The sequence below is a fragment of the Triturus cristatus genome, chromosome 9 (assembly GCF_964204655.1).
Source record: "Triturus cristatus chromosome 9, aTriCri1.1, whole genome shotgun sequence".
Lineage (NCBI taxonomy): Eukaryota > Metazoa > Chordata > Amphibia > Caudata > Salamandridae > Triturus > Triturus cristatus.
This window is the reverse complement of record NC_140592.1, coordinates 306,916,459-306,926,617: the sequence shown is the minus strand read 5'-3', so window position 1 is coordinate 306,926,617 and position 10,159 is coordinate 306,916,459. Positions and strand designations below refer to the sequence as shown.

The 10,159-nt window shown below is 42.7% G+C and overlaps 1 pseudogene; it reads right to left on the bottom strand.

The window, feature by feature from the left end:
* Positions 1-4,739: 4,739 nt before the first annotated feature.
* Positions 4,740-6,265, bottom strand: LOC146797793 (syncollin pseudogene; annotated as a pseudogene).
* Between the last annotated feature and the right edge of the window lie 3,894 nt (positions 6,266-10,159).

Genomic DNA, 10,159 nt, shown 5'->3' with positions numbered 1-10,159 from the left:
ATTCTCCCTCAGTTACACTCACTGTCATTCTCCCTCTCAGTTGCACTCCCTGTCATTCTCCCTCAGTTACACTCACTGTCATTCTCCCTCACCGTTGCAGTCACTGTTATTCTCCCTCAGTTACACTCACTGTCATTCTCCCTTGCTCACTATCATTCATTCAGACTCATTCACTCTTTCTATCACTCACTAACACTCACTGATTCCCTCCCCTGATTTTTTCACTTTGACTTACACACCCCACATGCATCTGCAGTCTCTCACAGACACACTTTTACTCACAAACACTTACCCATATGCACAGCACACAACATATAAAAGCTTCAAACCTGTCACTCACGTTGCTGCAGGTCCCATTTGGATTCTTGCTCCTTTCAGCTTCCAGCGCTGGGACGTGAAACTGAAACTTCAAACCAATTTGAGATGTAAGGGGCATATTATCAAGCAAGGCGTTAAAATTATCGCCGCTTTAGCGGCAAAAAACTGCCGCTAAAGCGGCGATAATGGGCTTGATAATATGCCGCAGAGAATTCCATTAGAAGCCCATGTTGACACTAGAACATGGGCTTGCATGGGAATTCTCTAGAATTCTTCTAAAGTGGCGATAATTTAACGCCGTTTCTTGATAATATGCCCCGTTGGACTCAGCTTTTAAACCCCACCCTTTTCCAACTCTGTGACGAGTTGAGTGAGGGTGGGGTGATAGGCTGATTAGCGTGTAGCCAAGGGCTCCACAGGGTTTAAGCCTGCAGCATCCATGTCTACCCTCAGCTGTGACACCTAGCGCACCCCAAAGGCGGCCACAAGGCCAGGGATGGATTTTCTTCGGCTCTGGCGGTCTCTCTCTGAAGGCTAGTGCAGGTGGCTTTGGGTTCCTCTGTCAGGCATCAGACAGAGGCTGTTGCGAGACCAAAGGATGTCAGCATTTTATAATACCAAGAGTGAATAATAGATTATTATTTAGCAGAGGTCTAGGTGAGTGGTATCTGAGGGCACCGCATGGCCATACTTCTTTTAATTTGACAAAAACTGTTCCCTTATTTTATGTTAAAAGGTAATCATTCCGGAACGTTTAATTCCAACATTTGAGATGCCTCAGCTGAAGTGGAAGGGGAGAGAGTCTTCGGTTCTGTGAAGCCAGGGAGCGACAGACGGCTGAACAAGAAAGAAACTTTCCTGCCAGGATGCTGCTGCCTCAATGAAATGCAAATGTGCACATTTGATTAACATGCAAATGTAAAGGCTTCTTGGGAGCCGGTAATGGCCCTAATTGATGGAGTCACTTGAGTATTCTTTTTGAGTAGAATTGTAAGGGGACCAGGTGAGACGTGGAATGCATATTCTTAATGGACAGGTATAAAAAATGTTTGCATTAGGTGCAGTCTGCAAATTATTCAGATCAATATTTTGAAAGCACTTTTTTATCAGGAATCTAAACCTTTTATGCACTTTGTGACAGCCTACCTTATACCGTGTGTAATGCAAGTTTAAAATAATGACACTCGGAGTCACAGTGCTGGACCTTGTAACACTGAAAACACACAAATTACTATTCCCCAATGCACCAACCAGAATTCAATTCTGAGGCGCTGTGGTTACACTCACTGATAGCTGCAGTGACCCCATTAACCAATAGAGATTTGACAATGCATTTCTCACTGATTAGTTTAATTTGCACTTACTTTACATTTAATTTGTGTGTTATTTTATATGCAGTTACTTAGAGATGAAAGACCAACAAGATAGTTACAGAATATTTTGTTCTTTTTAGCTACACATGTGATCCCGTCCCTATCTTTATTGACCCCACCCGCAAGAGACTCGGGATCACAGTTGCCAAACTTGTTTTCACTCACTTCTATCTCTGCCACTGGTATAATAAAAACAAATAGGCCAGAAAACGGGGGGGGGGGGGGGGTTTAGAGGAGCAGCCACTGCTTTTTACCAAATCACTTTTCAACTGCGCCCCCTTAAAAGTGTGGCCTATGGGTGAGGTCGAAGAGTTTACACTAGTTTTTATTTTGTTCGTTGTAGTTTTTTTGTGGTTATTTGCTTTTCCAGGAGTAAAACTGTCCCTAATATAGAGCCATAACTATTCACAGTAATCACCTCACATCATCCAAGCCTCTCGTGCTCACTGTACTGTTTTGACTGGCACAGCTAAGTCCTTATTTAAAATGGAATAGCTTTACAAACAGCATTATCTCAGGCTACGTGGACGGGGGTTTAAAAAATCCAGAGTTTTCCCCAGCACTACCTGACAATATTTTTGCTATGTTATGTGTGCCATATTACTATTGTCTTTTTACTTTTCCCTGCCAAAGCATGCTCTACTTTCATGTTTGTCTACAGCACATTGAAAACCTTCAAATTTAACACACACAACTATCTGAAAAGAAAATTAGAAATCTCCTGCAGAGCGCGACACATCCGCAGCACTGACACTGTCCAGCTGGGAACACTGTTGAGGCAAAACAGCTGCATTAACTCTCTCCTTTCCAGATGTCGCTCCAGAGATCAGGAATTGCAGCCCCTTTAGTAAAATCCAGGACCATTCTTTCACATCCTTAAAAACAATCTGAAAAACACACTTCCTTCTGAAACAGCCACTTCATGAGCAGCGGTATTACATTCACTCTGCATGCGGACAGAAACCCATCATGAGGGTACGCAATATCAAAACCTCGTAACTCCGAAAGTGGCTCCTAGAAGAGCCTTTTCAAATACCGAACTGTGAATGTCCTTTTTGCAGGCAGTCTTGCATTCATGCTGAGTCTGCTTGCTTGAAACCCACATACATCTACTTATTTATGACCAGTATAAATACTAAGCATCCAATGTAACAATTCATTGACTCTTTATACATTTCTCTAACATCATCTTGAATTATGTCCATGCTATAGAAAAACCTAAATAAAATAATTTCAAGCTTGGTTGCGTTTTATATAATAATAATAATAATAACAACAACAACACCAATCATTATAATAATAACAACAACAACAACAACAATAATAATAATATTAACCCCTTTGCCGCGGGGGTAATTCCCCCACGGCGTGGGGGTGGGGGGCCGCAGTGCTCGTGATGAGCCCAACTTGTCATGAGTCACAGTGGAGCTGTGCTCATGACGAGCTGGGCTTGTCACGACCCCGCCCACTAATTAATTCTCCCGCTCAGGCAGGGAATCAATCGCGCATGGGTGGGCTGCGGCCATTATGACGAGCCCAGCTCGTCATGATCACAGCTCCACTGTGACTCATGACGAGCCCAGCTCCTCATGAGCATGGAAAGGGTTAATAATAATAATAATCATAATAATAATAATAATAATAATCACAATCATAATCATGATCATATTAATACTATTAGTATCATTATTACAACTGTGACTATCATTATTGCTATTATTATTGTGCTTAGGAGCCCACAATTGTTGTACATAGACCTGTATCTAATTTCCGTATTTCAGGGCATTTTGTGACTTGTGACAACTCTAATCAATTGTAAACGAAATAAAGTAGCTGCTCTGCTGGAGTAGGTTATTACAATCGTGTTGTGTTGCCTTAATGCTTGCTGCGAGAACACGCAGCCATGGTGAAAGACCCATCATATATCTGGGATATTTACCGCCTGCAATCATCTACGAATATTACAAGCCACAGAGCTGTTCCGTTACCATACAGAGCGGCGAGGCTGAAGCATTTTTCAATCTTACATTAAATTGATTAAAATATATTTTTGCAACAAATTACTAATTGCTTTTTGATGTGTTAAATTTTTCACTACAGATTTCACTTTTTTTTACATGTCGGCAATCGTACTGTCTCTTTAATATGAAAGAGCAACATACCAATAATTTAAGAGGCTTGTTGGAAGGGTTATGGTGTGACAATGTTTGTACAGAAGAGAGACGTACATTAAAAGGATATTGTAGGTCACCTCAGAGTTTCACGGCCTCAAAAAGGAGCTTCAGCCTTGTTCCTCTACGTGGTCACTAAACTCCATGGTGATTTCAATATCCTTATAACGTATGCCAGGGGGGTACTTTATCCTATATATTAATATTGCTATGATTATTATTATGATTATTACGATCAATATTATTAGTAGTACCAACAATAATAATAATTATAATTGTTATTATTATTATTATTATTAATATTATTATTATACTTTGTTTTATGTAGTGTGCGCAACCACACTTTTTCCAGAGTCAATGATACTAAATAGGCCTCCATACTGGCCGTATATACTTTAAAATATGAACAGAATTCTGACCCTATCTCGGTACGTTAACCAAGAGTGGCTGGGAGGTGAGGACAGAGGTGCAGATCTGGCAGAAGCAGCAATGCATATTGTGAGCATGCTGCAGTATGCACTCTCCATACATATTATGTCTGGGAGATGCCTTACAAAGGCAGGGACAGCTGCTATATCTGGTACCTCTTCTCTGTTTGAAAGCCCCAATTCCTCATCCTGTCCACTCTTTGCCTCCCCCTTCCCTTCCAGCTAAAATCCAAGCCTTATATTTGAGTTATCTCTCCTCTAATTTCAGCTACTGGTATACCCTTCCCTTGCATGGTCCACCCTTTAATCCACGTCTGGTCTTTCCTAGGAATCACCTTCTCCACCCCACACCACTGTCCACATGCACAACTCCTTCAATTCTTTTCTAAACAATCTTTCTCCCCCCCCCATTCCATTTATTGAGAACAGACATTCCACTGAGCACCAGGCCATGAGAACATGAGATTTAATGCAGAACATTAAAGGGGAACATAAGTGGATTGCTTCATTTCTGACTGCCACCTCATTCTAGGAATGCAACACAGAGCCAAGATATATGGACAGAGATCATCAGAGAAAAGAGAGACATGCCAAATGAACATGATATGGATAGCCACTGGCTTCAGAACAAAAGGTACATGCTCTGTCTTTATTGTCTCTAGTAGGACTCCAGTCTTTTCCTAAAGGCTTGCAAAGAGTGACACTCATCTTTGGGCAAGATGGCTACTTCATGATAGTATGACGACCCAGCAACATGGACATTATGTTTTCGAGGCTGGATGGTGCTTAGAAGTGACATGAAGGCTGTAGTAGGGCAGGATGTTGCTTCATGATGAACAGAAAGCTTGGCAGAATATAGTCTAGGATGGTCTTGCACTACGGTCAGTTGACTTGAAAGGATGGTCTCTAGGTCTCCTCGGCAGGAACGTGCCTCAAGCAGTATGAAGTCTTGGCAGCAAGGCCTCTAAACAGGATAGTGGTTCACAATGGGCAGAAGGCTTGGCAGGAGGGTTCCTGCTTATTAAATGGCCCCTTGAAACATGCGAGATAACTTTTTGGGAGTCTGTTCCTTATGGAGCTTGGTATGAGGTTATTTCACATGTGAACACTCTTTGCCTTGGCTTTCTGCCTGTTACTGCACCACTGCCCCTGAATTTAGACTTGCACCACTGTTTATTGTAGTTACTTCAGGATTTGAGCCTACTCTATAGTCATATTCCTGCAGATCTTATTCAAGATGTTCTTACATGTTGCCGAACGCCCTCCAGGTGACCCCTAGCCATATTCAGTTCTTACATGTTAGATCAATAGATCTTCTCTGGGGTTCTGGCGTTTGCTACCACTTCTTATTCTATAGTCGCCAAGCTTGGTGTAGCTGTCACTGAATCAGGGGCAGCTACCCTAACTGCATTTCTGCTGACGTTCATCATTATGGTTCTTGCATTTTAGTGTACCTCATGCTCTCTGTAGTGCATGTAAGAGTTGCTATTCATGTTGTTTGTTGTCACTGTGGTCCTCAACAGTTTCTGCATGCGGTACATCCCCCATGTTCTGCCTCTAGTTGCACTTGCAGTAGTAGGATGAGATTGCGTTATCCCAGTTCCCAAAGAGACCATTCTTTACCTCCTGCAGGCGGTTTTGAATGCCACTGGTGAAGCGACGCATGTTGCCCCCCTTGCCCCAATTGGACCAGACAGTGAGCTCGCAGCGTGTTGCCACCACCAGGGATGAAATGCGGTTGTTCCAGCTCTTTTCTATGTAGGGAATGTCATCACCAGGACGGGCATCAAGGTATTCACCACCGCAGCACTGGTCATAGTAGGGGCTGCTGTCTTCAAACATGCGGGCGCAGACCTTCACCCCTTCAGCATCCTTAATATCTGCTGGGTTTGGGCACTGGGCAGAGGCCAGGGCCAGGAAAAGGGGCAGCAGAAGCACAGTGAGCTGAGCAGGCTTCATCTTTGCTTTGTAGGAGCAGAAGTGGCGATTGATGGGAGAGGCAGGCCCATATTTATATACTCCTCTCAGTTAGAGGGGCAGAAGGGGTGCTCCTTGAACTTGGTGGTGATTGGATGATTAAAGACCACTTTCCTGGACCAGACTCAACCTGGATCAGGCATCTGGTGTTATTGTAATCTCTCCCAGGAGGTTGGAGTTAAGCCATGAGATATGGGCTGGCAACTATCCCAAGAGGTGTTAAAATACAGAAGTCAGATACAGAGAGTGTTCAAAGAGAGACTTGGGAAGGCGAGGGGTGCAGGTGGTCAAAGGAATACAAGAGTAAAATGAGGTAAAGAATGTTCAAAGGGACAGGAGTGGAGTAAGACCAGAGGGACTTCACTAGTGCATGGAAGCCAGTGGGGCCAACTCACACTCATTTTTGGGGACCATTATTTATTTTTCCTCATCAGAAATTTACTGAGAGCAAGAGAGAGAAAAACACAGCAAGGGGAATGGAGGAGGAAAAAGAAAGACAGAAAAAACATCACAAATGAGGAACGCAGGAACATGCAACAGTGAGATAAAAGGCTAGTGAGTGTTTGGTAGTGGATTAAAGAGCCATGAGGTGGATTCAAGATTACACAGCCTTGGTATTTGGGTCACTTTCAAGCAGATATTTGGGCACTGGTACTCACGTTTTTACAAATTAAGAACTGGCGTTCAAAGACATACTAAGGGGAAGAGAGGCCTGCTGGTGTTTATAGGGATAGAGGAGTGAAGAAAGGCAAGTGTGATCAAACGGATATTGAAAATAAGGGGGGCCAGAGGGTATTGAAATCGCTGCAGGAGTATGGTGAGGGCCTAAGGTGTTCAAAGAGATACATTTGGGAAGCGAGGTCAGAGGGTATTCAAATGTTTACAGGAGTGGATTGAATTCCTTGGGTGTTCAAGAATCTACATGAGTGGGGTGAGGTCAGAAGGTGTTAAAGGGTATGCAGAAGTAAAGTGAGGCCAGAGAGTGTTCAAGGCGTTACAGGAGTGGAGTGATGTTAAGGTTGATTTAAAGGGATACAGGAAGGTGGGGGCGACAGAGGCTATTCAAATAGATACAGATTAGGAGGGAGGAGAGAGAAGCAGGCGGGTGTAAAACTGAGGAGCTGGGTATTGTTTGAAAGATATAGGTGGCAAGTGAGTTTGGAGACTCCTCTTTATTAATTTATTACTACATTTAAACAGTTTTGTTTAGAGCATACCAGGCCCAAAAGGATTTACGTACACTGAACTTGGGACTCCTATTACTATCAAGTGACGGGTTTTATAGTTATAACCAGTGGCACTAGGCTGCAGGAGAGGACCAAATTATGTGGTAGAGTTGACTTAATTATGCAGCAAGAAAAGGCAAATTATGTGGCATAATGCAGCACATTTTGTGACAGTATTACTTCATTATTTTGTCAGTCTTACCAATGTTAACACTGTTTCATTATGTATCAAAATGAGAGAGAGGAAGAGAGAACTAGGCCTGATCCCCTACAGTAATGTATCTAATCAAGAAGAACTAGTCTACCTAGACGTGATAGGAGTCACAAAGGTGTATGGTTGATGATGTATGTTTAAAGAAAAAGTCTTGTTTCTTTTTATAAAGCCCTCACCCACCAACCTAGGTGGTGGCATGCTTCATCAGCCCTACCCGATGACACCGAATGTGTCCCGGGCATGCTTCAACGCCTGTGTTACAGCGGAGCGGGTATGTTACTGAGTGTGCAGTGTTAGTGACGTGAGAGGTGATAGGTTTAAAAACTGTCCAACTGTTTTACCTCATTTCTACCACTTCAATGCACAAAATACAGCAATAAACTACAAAAAAAGGTACTCAAACGTCACCATTTTAGCTTAAAACAAAATTGTTTTGTTAAAATCTGTACTTAATGCAGCAGATGATGGATTATATTGCAATTGCATCAAATTCATAATTATATAAAAAACGCTGCAGCCGCTGAACCTCATAATTCCAGTGTCCCTGGTTAGAACACAGTATATTGATGATGGTTACCAAGGATCAGACTTTACAGTCATATCACAGCTTCAGTGAAGGCCTTTGCCTGAGAGTGATGAACTAAGACCAACTCTCATTGCTATGACGAGGCAGAAGGCTGAGAAAGTGATGCTCATCCACGAGGGGTCAATGCCAAGCTTAATTAGGCTCAGCCAGGGAGGTTTCTGCAGGATAGTAGAAAATAAAGAGATTTAGAGGAAATGGAAAGTGTGATGGAAGCAGTGAAGCTTTTAGTCGGTAGAGCGGATGAGATAGAAGAAACATTTGTGATGAAATCTATCTAGATATTGCAGTTAGGTCACACATGATCACAGAAGAGAGAAGAATGGTGATCGTGGTAGATGGAAAAGATGAGCCAAGAGAGGGTAAAGGAGAGGACAGGATAAGGGGAATGAGCCTTCCGAATGAAGTTGTCTTCCTCAAGATATGTGTATCCCGCATCTTGTCAATGTGGGTGTAAGATGCAGTGTCAGATTCGATCAGAGGGCACGAAGATTGAAAGCATGGTCTGCTGTTCTCACACTGCCCAGCCTACCAGTAGAAGAGCAGCGAAGCATTGTATTATATTGTATTGGAATTGCATTTATACAGCGCTCACTGCTAATGGCGAGGCGTCAAATCGCTTTTTCAACACCCCATCAAGGGTAGCAAGCGCTATCAAATGCAAACCTTTTTCCCTCATTTATCCCTCCACTAGCTTTCTCAATCAAAATAACTGACTAACATACCCACCACTCAAATTGATTTCATATTTTCACTATACTAATTCACCACTAATCCTTTATGGGTTCTGGAGTAGTGTTGTAGAGAAACACTGGGCATGAGAGCTGGACTTCTTCAACATCACCTAAATCTCATATGGACAGTCTCTGTCGATGAAACACCAGCTACTATAGTGAGATGTATAAAAAGCATTTGCGCCCAGGATCAGAGTGAGTGATGGGTGTAGCTTGAGCCATGATCTGTGTCAAGTCCTGCCAACCAGTGAGAAGGGAAAGACAAAAAACTGTAACAAAGGGGAAACCAGAGCCGAAAAATAACCTGCAAAAGTGAAATAAAAAAGCAGAGTATTTGGTGGAGTGTTACAGAGGCATGAAGTGGAATCAGGACTGCGCAGCCCCGGTACTTGGCAATGCGCCCATTGCAAATGCCAGCTGTAGGCTTCTGACCAAAAGTAAGTCCTCAGCACTTAGGAGCTTACACATTTAGTACTGGACAAGAGAGAGTTTAACACCACATTTAAAGATGGGAAAAAGAAAAAAAAGGTAGAGTAGTATGTGAGCCTAATCCGCGCTCTGACATTATGGTGATAATGCAGCATTCTCCTTCATGAGTGTATCAATGGGAGTTACTTCATTTGTTTAAGATGGCCCTTCAGCTAAACCACCTCAGTCAAAGATCTGCAGGTTGTTGGCTTTGTGAACCATCAAGATGGAAATAGTGGACGAGCACTACATTCTCCTCTGAAATCTTAGATTTAGAGAATAAAATTGTGAAAAGTAAGGAAAAGGAAAGATAGGAAAATCGTTGTTATTTATAATGAGTACATGCACAATTTGATACCATGTTGGAAACGAATTGTGCAATGAATAAGGAAAGATGTCAAAGTTCCCTGAACTCGGGAAGACCCTATTGAGCTAAGTGTCACACCCGAGGGTAGTACTAAAGTGTCAGCTATCCAAGTCCTGTCCTGGAATGTACTTTGACTTAAAGACTGTTGTGATGAGCACAGCCAGGGACATTTTCTTTGTGGTAACATCCTCTGAGTGCAGAAGACATGGGCAAGTAAAATTCACTCTCTGTTTCACTAGCTATGTAGCTATGGGGGAATATATATCGTTACTACGCATTCCGTTGCAACGCATGCCTTTA